We start from the raw sequence: 20,766 nt of genomic DNA on the forward strand, positions 1-20,766 counted from the left end.
TATCATGTCATCTGCAAACAGTGACAACTTTATTTCTTCTTCTCCAATTTGGATTCCTTTTATTTCTTTTTCTTCTCTGATTGCTGTGGTTAAGATTTTCAAGACTATGTAAAATAGTAGTGGTGAGAGTGGAAACCCTTGTCTTAGAAGAAATGCTTTCAGTTTTTCACCATTGATAATGATGTTTGCTGTGGGTTTGTAATATATCGACTTATGTTATTGAAGGTTCCCTCTATGACCACTTTCTGGAGAGTTTTTATCATAAGTCAATGTTGAATTTTGTTGAAACATTTTTCTGCATCTATTGAGAGATCATGTGGTTTTTATTCTTCAGTTTGTTAATGTGGTTTATCACATTGATTTATTTGCATATATTGAAGAATCCTTGCATCCCTGGGATAAATCCCATTTGATCATGGTGTATGATCCTTTTAATGTGTTGTTGGATTCATTTGCTAGTATTTTGTTGAGGATTATTGCATCTATGTTCATCAGTTATATTGGCCTGTAATTTTCTTTCTTTCTTTTTTTTTTTCTGTGGTATCTTTGTCTGGTTTTAGTATCATGGTGATGGTGGCCTCATAGAATGATTTTGGGAGTGTTTCTCCCTCTGCAATTTTTTGGAAGAGTTTGAGAAAGATAGGTGTTACCTCTTCTCTAAATGTCTGATAGAATTTGCCTGTGAAGCCATCTGGGCCTGGATTTTGGTTTCTTGGAAGTTTTTTCCTTGCAGTTTCAATTTCATTACTTTTGAATGGTCTGTTCATATTTGCTCTTTCTTCCTGGTTCTGTCTTGGAAGGTTGTACCTTTCTAAGAATTTGTCCATTTCATTCAGGTTGTTCATTTTATTGGCATATAGTTTGTGTGGTAGTCTCTTATAATCCTTTTTATTTCTATTTTGTCCATTGTGCTTTCTCCTTTTTCATTTCTAATTTTATTGATTTGTGTCCTCTCCCCCTTTTTTTTGATGAGTCTGACTAAAGGTTTATCAATTTTGTTTATCTTGTCAAAGAACCATCTCTTAGTTTCATTGACTTTTGCTATTGCTTTCTTTGTTTCTATTTCATTCTTTTTTGCTCTGATCTTTATGATTTCTGACCTTCTACTAACTTTGGGGGTTTTGTTTTTGTTGTGGTTCTATCTCTATTTGCTTTAGGTGTAAGGTTAGGTTGTTTATTTGGGATTTTTCTTGTTTCTTGAGGTAGGATTGTATTGCTATAAACTTCCCTCTTAGGACTGCTTTTGCTGCATCCCATAGGTTTTGGGTGGTCGTGTTTTCATTGTCATTTGTTTCTAGGTATTTTTTGATTTCCTCTTTGACTTCTTCAGTGATCTCTTAGTTATTTAGTAGCATATGGTTATCTTCCAGGTGTTTGTGTTTTTTACAATTTTTTCCTGTACCTGATTTCCAATCTCATAGCATTGTGGTTGGAAAAGATGCTTGATACAATTTCAATTTTCTTAAATTTACCAAGGCATGATTTGTGATGCAAGATGTGATCTATCCTGGAGAATATTCCATGTGCACTTAAGAAGAAAGTGTGTTCTGCTGCTTTCAGATGGAATGCCCTGTAAATGTCAATTAACTCTATCTGGTCTAATATGTCATTTAAGGCTTGTGTTTCCTTATTAATTTTCTGTCTGGATTATCTGTCCATTGCAGTAAGTGGGATATTAAAATCCTCCATTAATATTGTGTTACTGTCGATATCCCCTTTTATGGCTGTTAGCATTTGCCTTATGTATAGAACTACTCCTATGTTGGGTGCATAAATATTTACAATTTTTATGTCTTGCTCTTGGATTGATCCCTTGATCATTATGTAGTGTCCTTCCTTGTCTCTTGTAACAGTCTTTGTTTTAAAGTCTAGTTTCTCTGAAATGAGTATTACTCCAGCTTTCTTTTGATTTCCATATGCATGGAATATCTTTTTCCATCCCCTCACTTTCAGTCTGTATGTGTCCCTAGGTCTGTAGTGGGTCTCTTGTAGACAACATATATATGGGTCTAGTCTTTTTATCCTTTCAGCCAGTCTATGTCCTTTGTTTGGAGCATTTAATCAATTTACATTTAAGGTAATTATTGATATGTATGTTCCTATTACCATTTTCTTAATTATTTGGGTTTGTTTTTGTAGGTCTTTTTCTTCTCTTGTGTTTCCCAACTAGAGAAGTTCCTTTAGCATTTGTTGTAAAGCTGGTTTGGTGGTTCTGAATTTTCTTAGTTTTTGCTTGTCTGTAAATCTCTTGATTTATCTGTCAACTCTGAATGAGATCCTTGCTTGTTAAAGTAATTTTGGTTGTAGATTTTTCCCTTTCATCACTTTAAATATATCTTGCCACTCCCTTCTGGCCTGCAGAGTTTCTGCTGAAAAATCAGCTGATAATTTTATGGGGATTCTCCTGTATGTTATTTGTTGCTTTCCCTTGTTGCTTTTAATACTTTTTCTTTGTATTTAATTTTTTTAGTTTGATTAATATGTGTCTTGGCATGTTTCTCCTTGTGTTTATCCTGTATGGGACTCTCTGCTTCCTGGACTTGGGTGGCTATTTCCTTTTCCATGTTAGGGAAATTTTCAACTATAATCTCTTCGAATATTTTCTCAGACCCTTTCTATTTCTCTTCTTCTTCTAGGACCCCTATAATTAAAATGTTTGTTCATTTAATATTGTCCCAGAAATCTCTGGCACTGTCCTCATTTCTTTTCATTCTTTTTTCTTTATTCTGCTCTGTGGGAGTTATTTCCACCATTCTAACTTCCAACTCACTTATCTGTTCTTCTGCCTCAGATATTTTGTTATTGATTCCTTCTAGTGTATTTTTCATTTCAGTTATTGTGTTTTTCATCACTGTTTGTTTGTTCTTTAGTTCTTCTTGGTCACTGTTAAACATTTCTTGTATTTTCTCAATCTGTGCCTCAATTCTATTTCCTTTTTTTTTTAGGTCATCTATACTATCATTACTCTTAATTCTCTTTCAGGTAGATTTCCTATTTCCCCTTCGTTTCTTTGGTCTTGTGGGTTTTTACCTTGCTCCTTCATCTGCAACATATTTCTCTGTGTTCTATTTTGTCTGACTTACTCTGTTTGAGGACTATTTTCTGCAGGTTTCAGGGCATTGTTCCTCTTGCTTCTGGTGTCTACCCCCAGTGTGTGAAGTTGGTCCAGTGGGTGAAATTGGTCCAGTGGCTTGTGTAGGCTTCCTGGCAGGAGTGACTGATGCCTGCCCTCTGGTGAGTGGAGCTGGATCTTGTTGCTCTCATGGGCAGGGTCACATATTGTGATGTGTTTTGGGGTGTCTGTGAGCTTAGTGTGACTTAGGCAGCCTGTGTGCTGATCAGTAAGTTTGTGTCCTGTCTTGCTTGTTGCTTGGCTTGAGGTGTCCAGCACTGGAGCCTTCAGGCAGTTTGATGGATCCAGGTCTTGGAGTCAAGATGGAGACTTTGGGGAGAGCTCTCACCAATTAATATTCCCTGGTGCCAGTAATTCTCTGGCAGTCCAATGTCCTGGACTCAGTACTCCCAACCCAGAGGTCAGTCCCAACCACTGGCTGGGGAATCCAGATCCTGCAAGGCACATGAAGTGGCCAAAAAAAAAAAAAAAAAAAAAGGAAGGGGAGAAAAACAGGCAAAAATGGCAAGATTTATTCTTTTTTATGTCTGAGTAATATTCCATTGTAAAGATATAATACATGTTTACCCATTCATCTCTTGATGAACACTTTGCTTTCATATCTTGGCTATTGTAAAAGTGTTGCAATGAACTTAGGGGCACATATATCTTTTCAGATCACTGTGTTCATTTTCTTAGGATAAGTATCCAGGAGTGGGATTGCTGGGTCCTATTTTTAATTTTTTGAGGAACATCCATACTGCTTTCCATAGGGGCTATACCAGTTTACATTCCCACCAACAATGCACAAGGGTTTTTTTCCTCCACATTCGGGCCAACACTTGTTATTTCTTGTCTCTTTGATTATAGCCATTCTGACAGTGTGATGTGATATCTCATTGCAGTTTTGATTTACATTTAACTGATAATTAGTGATGTTGAGCATCTTTTCATGTGATTGTTGCCCATCTGTATATCTTCTTTGGAAAAATGCCTATTCATGTCCTCTGCCCATTCTTTAGTCAGATTGTGGGATATTTTAATATTGAGTTGTATGAGTTCTTTATATATTTTGGGTGTTAACCCCTATTGGACACATCATTTAAAAATATCTTCTCCAATTCATTAGGTTTCCTTTTCATTTTGTTGATAGTTTCCTTATCTTTGCATAAGCTATTTAGTTTTATTTGGTCTCATTTGTTTGTTTTTACTTTTGTTGCCCTTGCCTAAGGAGACAGACCCAAGAAATATATTGCTAAGAGTATACTGCCTGTTTTTTCTAAGAGTTTTATGCTTTCAAGTCTTTAATTCATTTTGAGTTTATTTTCAAAAAGTGTGAGAAAATGGCCTAGTTTCGTTCTTTCACATGTAGCTGTCCAGTTTTCCCAACACCACTTATTGAAGAGACTTTCTTTTTCCCACTGTATATGCTTGCCTCCTTTGTCATAGATTAATTGATCATATAAGTGTAGGCTTATTTCTGAGCTCTTTATTCTGTTCCATTGAGATATGTGTCTATTTTTGTGACAGTATCACCCTGTTTTGATACTGCACCTTTGAGATATAATCTGAAGTCAGTCAGGGTGATACCTCCAACTTTGTTCTTTCTGAAGTTTGCTTTGTCTATTCAGGATCTTTTGTGGATCCACAAAAATTTTAGAATTATTCGTTCTAGTTTTGTGAAAAATACCATGAGTATTTTGACAGGGATTGCATTGAATCTGTAGATTGCTCTGGGTAGTATGATCATTTTAATATTAATTCTTCTGATCCATGAGTATGGTATATACTTCCATTTGTTCATGTCATCTTCAATCCATGTCTTATAGCTTTCTGAGTACAGGTCTTTTACCTTCTTGGTTATATTTATTCCTAGATATTTTATTCTTCTGATGTAGTTTTAAATGGGATTGTTTTCTTAATTTCTCTTTCTGATAGTTCATTATTAGTGTATAGAAATGCAACTGCTTTCTGTATATGAATTTTGTATCCTGAAACTTCATTGTTCTAGTAGTGTTTTGGTGGAGTTCTTAGGGTTTTCTGTAAAAAGGATCATGTTATCTGCCAATAGTGACAGTTTTGCTTCTTCCTTTCAAATTTAGATTCCTTATTTCTTTCTCTAGTCTGATTTCTATGGCTGGGACTTCTAATACTCTGCTGAATAAAAATGACAAGAATGGGCATCCTTGTATTTTTCCTGATCTTAGAGGAAATTCTTTCAGCTTTTCACCACTGAGTATGTCATAAATGGTCTTTATTATTTTCAGGTATATTCACTCTATACCCACTTTATTGAGAATTTTTATAGTGAATGGATGTTGAATTTTGTCAAATGTTTTTCTGTATCTATTGATATGATCATGTGATTTTTATCCTTTGTTTTGTTAAAGTTGTACATCATGTTGTTTGATTTGTAGATATTGAACCATCCTTGAATCCCTGGAATAAATCTCGATCATGATGCATAATCCTTTTAATGGATTCTTGAATTTGGTTTACCAATACTTTGTTGAGGATTTTAGCATCTATGTTCATCAGAGATATTGGCCTGTAATTTTCTCTTTTTTGTGTGTCTTTGTCTGGTTTTGGTATTAGGGTAAATGCTGTCCTCGTAGACTGATTTTGTAAGTGTTCCCTCCTCTTCAATATTTCCACTAGTTTGGGAAGAATAAATATTAACTATTCTTTAATTCTTTGGTGGAATTTTCCTGTTTAGCTGTCTGGTCCTTGGACTTTCGTTTTAGGGGAATTTTCATTCAATTTCATTTACATACATTTCATTTTGATTCAATTTCATTACTAATAATTTGTTCTGATTTCCTATTTCTTCCTGATTCAGTCTTGGAAAATTGAATTTTTCTAGAGATTTATTCATTTTGTCCAATTTGTTGACATATAGTTGTTCATAGTATCTTCTTATGATTGTATTTCTGTATATTGGTTGTAACTTCTCCTTATTTATTACTAATTTTATTATTTGGGACCCTCCCTCTCTTTTCTTGGTAAGCCTGGCTAAAGATTTATCAACTTTATCTCTTCAAAATAATTATCTCTTCTTTCATTGATCTTTTCTGTTGATTTATAGTCTCTATTTTATTTATTTCTGCTCCCTTTATTATTGATATTTCCTTCCTTCTTCTAACTAGGGCTTTGTTTGTTTTCTAATACATTTACATGTAAAATTAGGTTGTTTATTTGATATTTTTCTTGTTTCTTGAGGAAGGCGTGTATTGTTATGAACTTCCCTTTTAAAACTGCTTTTTGGGGACGAGGGGAAGATGGTGGAACAGTAAGACATGGAGATCACCTCCCTCCTCACAGATACAACAGAAATACATCTACACGTGGAACAACTCCTACAGAATACCTACTGAACACTGGCAGAAGACCTCAGACCTCCCAAAAGGCAAGAAGCTCCCCCACATACCTGGGTAGGGCAAAAGAAAAAAGAAAAAAACAGAGACAAAAGAATAGGGACGGGATCTGCACCAGTGGGAGGGAGCTGTGAAGGAGGAAAGGTTTCCACACACTAGGAAGCCCCTTCATGGGCGGAGACTGTGGGTGGTGGAGGCGGGGGAGCTTCGGAGCCGTGGAGGAGAGAGCAGCAACAGGGGTGCGGAGGGCAAAGCAGGGAGATTCCCACACAGAGGATCGGAGCCAACCAGCACTCACCAGCCCGAGAGGCTTGTCTGCTCAACCACTGGGGCGGGCGGGGCTGCAAGCTGAGGATCGGGCTTCGGTCGGACCACAGGGAGAGGACTGCTGTTGGCGAAGAACACAGCCTGAAGGGGTTAGTGCACCACGGCTAGCCGGGAGGGAGTCCGGGAGAAGGTCTGGAGCTGCCAAAGAGGCGAGAGACATTTTCTTCCCTCTTTGTTTCCTGGTGCATGAGGAGAGGGGATTAAGAGCGCTGCTTAAAGGAGCACCAGAGATGGACACAAGCCGCGGCTAACAGCGTGGACCCCAGAGATGGGCATGAGACGCTAAGGCTGCTGCTGCCACCAACAAGAAGCCTGTGTGCGAGCAAAGGTCACTATCCACACCTCCCTTCTGGGGAGACTGTGCAGCCCACCATGGCAAGGGTCCCGGATTCCAGGGACAACTTCCCCGGGAGAACGCACGGCGCGCCTCAGGCTGGTGCAATGGCATGCCGGCCTCTGCCACTGCAGGCTGGCCCCACACTCCATGCCCCTCGCTCCCCACAGCCTGAGTGAGCCAGAGCCCCTGAATCAGCGGCTCCTTTAACCCCCGTCCTGTCTGAGCAAAAAACAGACGCCCTCCGTGGACCTACACACAGAGGCGGGGCCAAATCCAAAACTGAGCCCCTGGGAGCTGTGAGAACAAAGAAGAAAAAGGAAAATCTCTCCCAGCAGCCTCAGAAGCAGCAGATTAAAGCTCTGCAATCAACTTGATGTACCCTGCATCTGTGGAATACATGAATAGACAACGAATCATCCCAAATTGAGGAGGTGGACTTTGAGAGCAAGATTTATGATTTTTTTTCCCCTTTTCCTTTTTTTGTGAGTGTATATGTGTATGCTTCTGTGTGAGATTTTGTCTGTATAGCTTTGCTTCCACCATTTGTCCTTGGGTTCTATCCGTCCGCTTTTTTAAAAAAATTTTTTTCTTAATAGTTTTTTATTTTAATAATTTTATTTTACTTTATCTTCTTTCTTTCTTTCTTTCTTTCTTTCTTTCTTTCTTTCTTTCTTTCTTTCCTTCCTTCCTTCCTTCCTTCCTTCCTTCCCTCCTTTAGACAACGAATCATCCCAAATTGAGGAGATGGACCTTGAGAGCAAGATTTATGACTTTTTCCCCTTTTCCACTTTTTGTGAGTGTGTATGTGTATGCTTCTGTATGAGATTTTGTCTGTATAGCTTTGCTTCCACCATTTGTCCTAGGGTTCTATCCGTCCTTTTATCTTTTTATTTTTTTTCTTAATAATTATCTTTTTATTTTAATAACTTTATTATATTTACTTTATTTTCCTTCTTTCTTTCTTTTTTCCTTCCTTCCCTCCTTCCTTCCTTCCTGCCTGCCTCCCTCCATCCTTCCCTCCCTCCCTCCTTTCTTTCTTTCTTACCATCTTTCCTTCTTTTCTTCTTTCTTCCTTTCGACTTCTACTAATTATTTCTTCTACTTTTTCTCCCTTTTATTCTGAGCCATGTAGATGAAGGCTCTTGGTGCTGCAGACAGGAATCAGAGCTGTGCCTCTGAGGTGGGAGAGCCAATTTTAGGACACTGGTCAACAAGACACCTCCCAGCTCCACATAATATCAAATGGCGAAAATCTCTCAGAGATCTCCATCTCAACGCCAGCACCCAGCCTCACTCAACGACCAGCAAGCTACAGTGCTGGACACCCTATGCCAAACAACTAGCAAAACAGGAACACAACCCCACCTATTAGCAAAGAGGCTGCTTAAAATCATAAGTCCACAGACACCCCAAAACACACCAAGACGTGGATCCTTCCACCAAAAAGAAAAGATACAGCCTCATCCAGCAGAACACAAGTCCCCTCCACCAGGAAGCCTACACAACCCACTGAACCTACCTTAGCCACTGGGGACAGACAACAAAAACAATGGGAACTACGAACCTGCAGCCTGCAAAAAGGAAAACCCAAACACAGTAAGATAAGCAAAATGAGAAGACAGAAAAACACACCGCTAATGAAGGAGAAAGATAAAAACCCACCAGACCTAAAAAATGAAGATGAAATGGGCAGTCTACCTGAAAAAGGATTCAGAGTAATGATAGTAAAGATGATCCAAAATCTTAGAAATAGAATAGACAAAATGCAAGAAACTTTTAACAAGAACCTAAAAGAACTAAAGATGAAACAAACAATGATGAACAACACAATAAATGAAATTAAAAACACTTTAGATGGGATCAATAGCAGAATAACTGAGGCAGAAGAATGGATAAGTGACCTGGAAGATAAAATAGTGGAAATAACTACTGCAGAGCAGAATAAAGAAAAAAGAATGAAAAGAACTGAGTACAGCCTCAGAGACCTCTGGGACAACAATAAAAGCACCAACATTCGAATTATAGGGGTTCCAGAAGAAGAAGAGAAAAAGAAGGGGACTGAGAACATATTTGAAGAGATTATAGTTGAGAACTTCCCTAATATGGAAAAGGAAATAGTTAATCAAGTCCAGGAAGCACAGAGAGTCCCATACAGGTTAAAGTCAAGGAGAAATATGCCAAGACACATATTAATCAAACTGCCAAAAATTAAATACAAAGAAAACATATTAAAAGCAGCAAGGGAAAAACAACAAATAACACATAAGAGAATCCCCATAAGGTTAACAGGTGATCTTTCAGCAGAAACTCTGCAAGCCAGAAGGAACTGACAGGACATATTTAAAGTGATGAAGGAGAAAAACCTGCAAACAAGATTACTCTAACCAACAATGATCTCATTCAGATTTGATGGAGAAATTAAAAATTTTACACACAAGCAAAAGCTGAGAGAGTTCAGCACCACCAAACCAGCTTTAGAACAAATGCTAAAGGAACTTCTCTAGGCAAGAAACACAAGAGGAGGAAAAGACCTACAATAACAAACCCAAAACAATTTAGAAAATGGGAATAGGAACATACATATAGATAATTACCTTAAATGTAAATGGACTAAATGCTCCCACCAAAAGACACAGATTGGCTGAATGGATACAAAAAGAAGACCCAAATATATGCTGTCTACAAGAGACCCACTTCACACCTAGAGACACTATAGACTGAAAGTAAGGGGATGGAAAAAGATATTCCATGCAAATGGAAACCAAAAGAAAGCTGGAGTAGCAATTCTCATATCAGATAAAATAGACTTTAAAATAAAGAATATTAGTATAGACAAAGAAGGACATTACATAATGATCAAGGGATTGATCCAAGAAGAAGATATAACAATTGTAAATATTTATGCACCCAACATAGGAGCACCTCAATACATAACGCAAATAATAACAACCATAAAAGGGGAAATCGACAGTAACACATTCATAGTAGGGAACTTTAACACCCCACTTTCACCAATGGACAGATCATCCAAAACGAAAATAAATAAGGAAACACAAGCTTTAAATGAAACATTAAACAAGATGCACTTAATTGATATTTATAGGACATTCCATCCAAAAACAACAGAATACACATTTTTCTCAAGAACTCATGGAACATTCTCTAGGATAAATCATATCTTGGGTCACAAATCAAGCCTTGGTAAATTTTAGAAATTTGGAATTGTATCAAGTATCTTTTCCGACCACAACACTATGAGACTATATATCAATTACAGGAAAAGATCTGTAAAAAATACAAACACATGGAGACTAAACAATACACTACTTAATAACGAAGAGATCACTGAAAAAATCAAAGAGGAAACCAAAAACTACCTAGAAACAAACGACAATGCAGACACGACGACCCAAAACCTAAGGGATGCAGCAAAAACAGGTCTAAGAGGGAAGTTTAGAGCAATACAAGCCCACCTTAAGAAACAGGAAACATTTCAAATAAACAACCTAACTTTTCACCTAAAGCAATTAGAGAAAGAAGAACAAAAAAAACCTAAAGTTAGCAGAAGGAAAGAAATCATAGAGATCAGATCAGAAATAAATGAAAAAGAAATGAAGGAAATGAAAGCAAAGATCAATAAAACTAAAAGCTGGTTCTTTGAGAAGATAAACAAAATAGATAAACCATTAGCCAGACTCATCAAGAAAAAAAGGGAGAATACTCAAATCAATAGAATTAGAAATGAAAAAGGAGAAGTAACAACTGACACTGCAGAAATACAAAAGATCATGAGAGATTACTACAAGCAACTCTATGCTAGTAAAATGGACAACCTGGAAGAAATGGACAAATCCTTAGAAATGCACAACTTGCCAAGACTGAATCAGGAAGAAATAGAAAATATGAACAGACCAATCACAACCACTGAAATTGAAACTGTGATTCAAAATTTTCCAACAAACAGAAGCCCAGGACCAGATGGCCTCACAGGCGAATTCTATCACACATTTAGAGAAGAGCTAACACCTATCCTTCTCAAACTCTTCCAAAATATAGCAGAAGGAGGAACACTCTCAAATTCATTCTTCAAGGCCACCACCACCTTGATGCCAAAACCAGACAAGGATGTCACAAAGAAAGAAAACTACAGGCCAATATCACTGATGAACATAGATGCAAAAATCCTCAACAAAATACTAGCAAACAGAATCCAACAGCACATTAAAAGGATCATACACCATGATAAAGTGGGGTTTATTCCAGGAATGCAAGGATTCTTCAATATATGCAAAACAATCAATGTGATAAACCATATTAAAAAATTGGAGAAAAACCATATGACCATCTCAATAGATGCAGAAAAGCCTTTGACAAAAGTCAACAACGATTTATGATAAAAAATCCTGCAGAAAGTAGGCATACAGGGAACTTTCCTCAACATAATAGAGGCCATATATGACAAACCCACAGCCAAAATCATCCTCAATGGTGAAAAACTGAAAGAAATTCCACTAAGATCAGGGACAAGACAAGGTTACCCACTCTCACCACTCTCATTCAACATAGTTTTGGAAATTTTAGCCACAGCAATCAGCGAATAAAAGGAAATAAAAGGAATACAAATCGGAAAAGAAGAAGTAAAGCTGTCATTGTTTGCAGATGACATGATACTATACATAGAGAATCCTAAAGATGCTACCAGAAAACTACGAGAGCTAATCAATGAATTTGGTAAAGTTGCAGGATACAAAATTAATGCACAGAAATCTCTGGCATTCCTATACACTAATGATGAAAAATCTGAAAGTGAAATCAAGAAAACACTCCCATTTACCATTGCAACAAAAAGAATAAAATATCTAGGAATAAACCTACCTAAGGAGAGAGAAGACCTGTATGCAGAAAATTATAAGACACTGATGAAAGAAATTAAAGATGATACAAATAGATGGAGAGATATACCATGTTCTTGGATTGGAAGAATCAACATTGTGAAAATGACTCTACTACCCAAAGCAATATAAAGATTCAGTGCAATCCCTATCAAACTACCACTGGCATTTTTCACAGAACTAGAACAAAAAAATTCACAATTTGTATGGAAACACAAAAGACCCCGAATAGCCAGAGCAATCTTGTGAATGATAAATGGAGCTGGAGGAATCAGGCTCCCTGACTTCAGACTATACTACAAAGCTACAGTAATCAAGACAGTATGGTACTGGCACAAAAACAGAAAGATAGATCAATGGAACAGGATAGAAAGCCCAGAGATAAACCCACACACATATGGCCACCTTATCTTTGATAAAGGAGGCAGGAATGTACAGTGGAGAAAGGACAGCCTCTTCAATAAGTGGTGCTGGGAAAACTGGACAGGTACATGTAAAACTATGAGATTAGATTACTCCCTAACACCATACACAAAAATAAGCTCAAAATGGATTAAAGACCTAAATGTAAGGCCAGAAACTGTCAAACTCTTAGAGGAAAACATAGGCAGAACACTCTATGACATAAATCACAGCAAGATCCTTTTTGACCCACCTCCTAGAGAAATGGAAATAAAAACCAAAAATAAACAAATGGGACCTAATGAAACTTCAAAGCTTTTGCACAGCAAAGGAAACCATAAACAATACCAAAAGACAACCCTCAGAATGGGAGAAAATATTTGCAAATGAAGCAAATGACAAAGGATTAATCTCCAAAATTTACAAGAAGCCCATGCAGCTCAATAACAAAAAAACAAACAACCCAATCCAAAAATGAGCAGAAGAACTAAATAGACATTTCTCCAAAGAAGATATACAGACTGCCAACAAACACATGAAAGAATGCTCAACATCATTTAGCATTAGAGAAATGCCAATCAAAACTACAATGTGATATCACCTCACACCATTCAGAATGGCCATCATCAAAAAATCTAGAAGCAATAATTCTGGAGAGGGTGTGGAGAAAAGGGAACCCTCTTGCACTGCTGGTGGGAATGTGAATTGGTACAGCCACTATGGAGAACAGTATGGAGGTTCCTTATAAAACTACAAATAGAACTACCATATGACCCAGCAATCCCGCTACTGGGTATATACCCTGAGAAAACCATAATTCAAAAAGAGTCATGTACCAAAATGTTCATTGCAGCTCTATTTACAATAGCCCAGAGATGGAAACAACCTAAGTGCCCATCATCGGATGAAGGGATAAAGTGGATGTGGCACATATATACAATGTAATATTACTCAGCCATAAAAAGAAACGAAATTGAGTCATTTGTAATGAGGTGGATAGACCTAGAGTCTGTCATACAGAGTGAAGTAAGTCAGAAAGAGAAAGACGAATACCGTATGCTAACACATATATATGGAATTTAAGGGAAAAGAATGTCATGAAGAGCCTAGGCTTAAGACAGGAATAAAGACACAGACCTACTAGAGAATGGACTTGAGGATATGGGGAGGGAGAAGTGTGAGCTGTGTCAAAGCGAGAGAGAAGCATGGACATATATACACTACCAAACGTAAGGCAGATAGCTAGTGGGAAGCAGCCGCATAGCACAGGGAGATCAGCTCGGTGCTTTGTGACTGCCTGGAGGGGTGGGATAGGGAGGGTGGGAGGGAGGGAGACGCAAGAGGGAAGAGATATAGGAACATATGCATATGTATAACTGATTCACTTCGTTATAAAGCAGAAACTAACACACCATTGTAAAGCAGTTATAGTCCAATAAAGATGTAAAAATATTTTTTTTAAAAAACTGCTTTTTTTGTGTGTCCTATAAATTTTGAATAGTTGTGTTTCTATTTTCACTATTGAAGTATTTTTTGATTTCCTCCTTGATTTCTCCATTGACCCACTGATGATTTTAGTAGTATGTTGTTTGGGCTCCACATGTTTGTGATTTTTTCCAGTTTTCTTCCTGTACTTAATTTCTATTTTCATACCACTTTTGTTGAAAAAGATGCTTGATATGATTTCAGTCTTCTGAAATTTATTGGTAGTTGTTTTGTGGTCTAACATGTGATCTACACTGGATAATCTTCCATGTGCACTAGAAGAGAATGTGTATTCTGCAGTCTTCAGTTGGAATGTTTTATATATAGCTATTTATTTCATCTGTGCAGTTTAAGGCCAGTGTTTTCTTATTGGTTTTCTTTCTATACATTGATGTAAGTGAGATGATTAAGTCCTCTACTAGTATTGTGTTACTGTCAATTTTTTTCTTTGTTTGTTAATATTTTCTTTATGCATTTAGCTGCTCTCATATTGGGTGCATCTATATTTACAATTGTTATATCTTTTTTGTTGAATGGTCTCTTCATCATTAGGTAATGTGTTTCTTTGTTTCTTGTAATAGTCATTTTGAAGTCTATTTTATCTGAAATGAGTACTGCTACCCAGCTTTCTTTCTTTCTTTCTTTTTTTTCCATTTTTTGCCTGTGCCCTGTGGCATGTGGGATCGTAGTTTTCCAATGAAGGACTGTACCCGTGACCCCTGCAGTGGAAGCTTGGAGTCTTAACCACGTGACTGCCAGGAAAGTTCCCCCACCCCAACAGCTTTCTTTTCATGCCTGAATGTAATATCTTTTTCCATACCTTCACTTTCAGTCTTCATGTGTATTTAGCTCTGAAGTGAGTCTTTTGGTGGCAATAAAAAGATGAGTCTTGATTTTTTTCTCCATTCAGCCACCCTATGTATTTTGATTTGAACATTTGGCCCATTTACATTTAAAGTGTTTATTGATAGGTATGTACTTATCCCCATTTTGTTACTTATTTTATGGCCGTTTTTGTAGTTCTTCTTTGTTCCTTTTGTCTTCCTTTGGTCTCTTCCTTTGTGGTTTGATGATCTTCTTTAGTGTTGTGTTTCCATTCCTTTTTTCTCTGTTTTTTTGTGTACTTATTATAGGTTTTGAGGTTTTGGTTACTACTATATATATATATATATATATATATATATATGCATACATATACATATATATAAAGCTTATAGTCATTTAACTTTGAACATATTCTAAAAGCTCTACATTTTTACTCCAAGGCCCATATTTTATGTTTTCAATGTCGCATTTTCCTTCTTTTTGTGTATCCCTTAACTACTTATTGAAGTTATAACAGCTTTTACAACTTTTGTCTTTTAACCTTGATACTAACTTATTAAGTGTTTTATCCACTGCCTTTACTTTATATTTGCCTTTACCAGTGAGATTTTTTCCTTCATATATTTCCTTATTTCCTGTTATGGACATTTCTGTTGTGCTTAAAGATGGCCCTTTAACATTTCTTGTATGGCTGGTTTAGTAGTGATGAACTCTTAGTTTTTGCTTATTTGGGAAACTCTTCATTTCTCCTTCAATTCTGAATGATAACTTTGCCAGGTAGAGTATCCTTGGTTGTAGATTTTTTTCCTTTCAGCACTTTAAATAAACCTGGAATGCTCTTCTGCCTGCAAATTTTTGCTGAAAAATTAGCTGATAGCCTTGTGGTGGTTCCTGTGCCTGTGACTAATTGCTTTGTTCTTGCTGCCTTTAAAATTCTCTCTTTAAACGTTTCCATTTTAATTATATCTTGGTGTGGATCTCTTTGAATTCACCTTGTTTGGGACTCTCTGTGATTCTTGGACCAGAGTATCTGTTTCCTTCCCTGAGTTGTGAAAGTTTTCACAATAATAGCATCACATGTATTTTTGACTCCTTTCTTTCTCTTGTCTCCTTCTGGAACCCCTATAATGTGAATGTTAATATACTCGAAGTTGTCTCAAATGTCCCTTAAACTATTCAGGCTTTTTAAATTCTTTTTTCTTTTTGCTGCTCTGGTTGGGTGATATCTACTATTCTTACTTCCAGGTCACTTATACATTCTTCTGTATCACCTAATCTGCTGTTGAGTCCTTCCAGTGTATTTTTTATTTCAGTTATTGTATTCTTCAACTCTGATTGGTTTTTTTTTTTTAACATTTTTTAATTCTTTTAATTATTTGTTGAAACTCTCACTGTGTTACTCTACACTTTTTCTGAGATCAGGGACCATTTTTATGTTCATTATTTTAAACTATTTATCAGGTAAGTTACTTATGTTTGTTTCACTAGGGTCTTTTCCTGAGGTTTTATTTTGCTGTTTCATTTGGAACACATTACTCTATCTTTTCATTTTGTTTGATTTTCTGAGTTTGTCTCTAAGAATTAGGCAGAACATTTACCTTCCCTGTCCTTGAAGGTGTGTCCTTGTGTAGGAGCATCCTATTAGGACTGCTTGTGCCCAGTAGCCTTAGCAGGAGGGATGGAGCTAAAGTGGGCATAGCTTGGAGCTTTAAGTAGGGTGGTGGTGCTGGTGCTGGTGCTGGAGCTGTAGCCCAGCATGGGCTAGGGCTTCTCCCAGGACATGCTGAGTGCATCTGCCTTGGTGGAGTGCTGGAGCCAGAATACTGCACAGGCCAAGGCTTCTCCAGGGGTGTGCTGAGGGCCACTGCCTTAGTGGGTGAGAGCCCAGTACGGGCCAGGGCTTATCTCAGAGCACATTAATGGCTGACACCTTGGCAGCGTGGCTAAAACCTGAGCATGGTGTGGGCTGGGAAGCATACTTGGCATGCTGGCTATCCACTAGTCAGGGCACTTTTGAATCTGCTGACTCTGTGCTGAGAGGCAGAGTAAGTTTTTGTGTGCGCCCTTTAACAGTGGAGTCTCAGTTTCCCTCAGCTCTCCAGTTCTCCCAGTTGTAAGCCCCACTGGATGTTAAAACCCACTAACAGGGCTCATTTTTCCAGTGTCAGTCCCCAGGGCTGGCATGCCCAATGTGGGTCTCAAACCCCTCACTTCTTAAGGAGAATGTCTGAGTTTTTGATACCCCCTCTGTTTTGTTTGTTTTTTTAAATTTATTTATTGTATTTATTTTTTATTTTTGGCTGTGTTGGGTTTTCGTTGCTTTGTGCAGGCTTTCTCTAGTTGAGGAAAGTGGGGACTACTCTTCACTGCAGTGTGTGGGCTTCTCATTGCAGTGGCTTCTCTTGGTTTTACAGCATGGGTTCTAGGCTTGCAGGCTTCAGTAGTTGTGCATGGGCTTAGTTGTTCTGTTGCATGGGGAATCTTCCTGGACCAGGACTCAAACCCATGTCCCCTGCATTGGCAGGTGGATTTTTAACCACTACTCCATCAGGGAAGCCCCCCCCCTTCTGTTTTTGGATTGCCTGACAGATGTGTGGGTCCTGAATACATCACATCTTTGCCTCACCTACCCATCTTAATGTGGTTTTTTCCTTCATATTCTTAATCATAGAACAGCTGTTCTGGTAGTATTTAGGTCATTCTCAGAGAGAGAAGTTCTATATGTAGTTGAAGTTTTAGTGTGTTCCTGAGAGTAGAGGAGCTCAGGTTCTTCTTAGTCTGCCATCTTGATCAAGTTTATGTAATAGTCTAAATTCTTGTTATTGTTTCAACAATCTTCACAGCATTTTCACCAGGAGGAGATTCCATCTCAGTAAACCACTTTCTTTGCACATCCATAAGAAGCAACTCCTCATCTATTCAAGTTTTATCATGAGATTCCAGCAATTCAGTCACATCTTCAGATTCCACTTCTGATTCTAGTTCTCTTGCTATTTCTACCATATCTGCAGTTACTTCCCCTGCTGAAGTCTTGTACCCCTCAAGGTCATCCACAAGGGCTGGAATCAGCTTCTTCAAAACTCCTGTTAATGTTGATATTTTCACCTCATCCCATGAATCACAATTGTTCTTAATGGCATCTAGAATGGTGAATCATTTCCAGAAGGTTTTCAATTTACTTTGCCCAGCTCCGTTAGAGGAATAGCCATCTATGGTAGCTATAGCCTTAAAAAATGTATTTCTTAAATTATAAGACATGAAAATTGAAATTGCTTCTAAATCCATGGGCTTCAGAATGCATGTTGTGTCAACAGGCATGAAAACAACATTAATCTTTTTGTACAGTACATCTCCATCAGAGCTCTTGGGTGATCAGGTACATTGTCAATGAGCAGTAGTAATTTGAAATGAACTGTTTTTTCTGAACCATAGGCCTCAACAGCAGGCTTAAAGTAATCAGTAGACCATGTTGTAAAGAGGTGTACTATTATCCAGGCTTTGTTGTTCCACTTAGAGTGTGCAAGCAGAGTAGATTTAACATAATTCTTAAGGGCCCTGAGACTTTTGGAATGGTAAATGAACACTAGCTTCAACTGAAAGTCACCTGCAACATTAGTTAACAAGAAAGTCAGCCTGTCCTTTGAAGATTTGAAACCAGGCATTGACTTCTCCTCTCTAGCTATGAAAGTCTGAGATGGCATCTTCTATCAATATTAGGCTGTTTCGTCTACACTGAAAATCTGTTGTTTAGTGTAGCCACATTTTTTAATGATCTTAGATAGATATTCTGGATAAATTGTTGCAGCTTCTACATCAGAACTTGCTGCTTCACCTTGCACTTTTATATTATGAAAACATTTTCTTCCTTAAACCTCACGAACCAACCTCTGCTAGCTTCAAACTTTTCTTCTATAGCTTCCTCACCTCTCTTAGCCTTCATAGAATTGAAGACAGTTAGGACCTTGCTCTGGATTAAGTTTTGGCTTAAGGAAAGGTTGTGACTGGTTTGATCTCTTATCAACGCCAATAAAACTTTCTCCATATCAGCAATAATGCTGATTCCCTTTCTTATCATTTGTGTGTTCACTGGAGTAGCACTTTCAATTTCCTTCAAGAACTTTTCCTTTGCATTCACAACTTGGTTAGCCATTTGGTGCAAGAGGCCTAGCTTTCAGCCTATCTCAGCTTTTGACATATTTTCCTCACTGAGCTTAATCATTTCTAGCTTTTGATTTAATGTGAAAGACATGTAACACTTCCTTTCATTTGAACATTAAGAGGCCACTGTAGGAGTATTAATTGGCCTAATTTAAATCTTGTTGTGCCTCAGGGAATAGGGATCCCCATGGAGGGGGATAGAGATGGGGAAAGGTTGGTTTGTACATCAGTCAGAAGTCACACACTTATTGATCAAGTTCACCACCTTATATGGGTGTGGTTCATGGCACCCCAAAACAATTACAATACTAACATCAAAGTTCATTGATCACAGATCACCACAACAAATATAATAACAATAAAAATTTTTTGACATTTACAAGAATTACCAAAATGTGATAGAGTGATACAAAGTGAGCAAATGCTGTTGGAAAATGGTACCCAAAGACTTGCTCAATGCAGGGTTGCCACAAAGCATCAATTTGAAAAAAATGCAGTATCTGTGAAGCACAATAAAGTAAAGAGAAATTAAATGAGGTATGCCTCTATATATTTTTAACTTACCACTGTCTACCATTATTATATGACTTCAAGTACAGTAAAAAATCTTAGAACAGTGTGTTTCCAATTTCTCGTACCCTTGGTGCTATTGTCATACATTTAAATTTTGAATATGTTATAAAATCACATTATATTACTATTTTTTCTTTAGAAAACCACTTCTATTTTACAGAAATTAAAAATAAGAAAGAATACTTACCTGGCAGGGGAGACATCATGATCACGAAGGTGGTTTTTCCAGGGTGAGGCTTATCCCATTGCACTGCAGATGTGCTGACCCCTGGAATTTCCCCAAATGCAGGAAACTCAACTGTGTAATCTGTGGTAGTGAGGGACTGCATTAGCACTCTCCCCTGATTATTAGTGCTTAATGACAGAACTAACAAGGTGACCGGGGTGGTCAGTATGAAGACAGTAAGCAAACAAACATTCCATCCCATTTCTGCATTGTATCAATGGCATTTGCCTTCCTCTTCTGCACACAGCACTCAACAACCAATATCCCCAACTGCCCTATGCCTATCAGGGAGTTTGGTCTTTTTGAGCAAGAGTCTCCTCTGCCTTGCTCAGCCCTGAAATAAACCTTTCTCTGCAAAAAAAAAAAAAAAAAAAAAAGAAGAAGAAAAAAAGAAAGACACCAAAAAACAAACAAAAAAATCTTACCTTAATTTTTTACATCTTCAATTCTTCATTTCTTTTTGTAGATGCATGTTTCTGAATGGTATATGCCTGAAGAACGTTCTTTAACATTTCCTCTAGTACATATATGATGGCAATAAATTCTCTCAACTTGAAATTATATTAAAAATTCTTCACTTTACCTTCATATTTGAAAAATATTTTCAAATTATTTCAAGTTGGTGGAGTAGAAAGATGTGCTCTCATTTCCTCTCGTGAGAGCACCAGAATCACAACTAACTGCTGAACAATCATCAAAAGGAAGACACTGGACTCACCAGAAAAGAAACCCCACATCCAAAAACAAAGGAGAAGTCACAAAGAGACAGTAGGAGGGGCACAATCACAATAAAATCAAATCCTATAACTGCTGGGTGGGTGACTCACAAACTGAGAACATTTATACCACAGAAGTCCACCCACTGGAGTGAAGTTTCTGAGCCCCACATCAGGCTTCCCAACCTGGGGGTCCAGCAACAAGAGGAGGAATTCTTAGAGAATCAGACTTTGAAGGTTAGCGGGATTTGATTGCAGGACTTTGACAGGACTGGGGGAAACAGAGACTCCATTCTTGGAGGGCACACTCAAAGTAGTGTGTGCAGCGGGACCCAGGGG

At 37.7% G+C, this 20,766-nt stretch overlaps 1 non-coding gene across 1 annotated transcript; it reads left to right on the plus strand.

Annotated features, from left to right (window-relative positions):
• Positions 1–19,664: 19,664 nt before the first annotated feature.
• LOC137210800 (U1 spliceosomal RNA) lies at positions 19,665–19,829 on the plus strand. Its single transcript, XR_010936732.1, has one exon. It is a non-coding gene; the product is annotated as a U1 spliceosomal RNA (small nuclear RNA).
• Positions 19,830–20,766: the final 937 nt, after the last annotated feature.

Source organism: Pseudorca crassidens, chromosome 17, assembly GCF_039906515.1.
Source record: "Pseudorca crassidens isolate mPseCra1 chromosome 17, mPseCra1.hap1, whole genome shotgun sequence".
Taxonomy (NCBI): Eukaryota; Metazoa; Chordata; class Mammalia; order Artiodactyla; family Delphinidae; genus Pseudorca; species Pseudorca crassidens.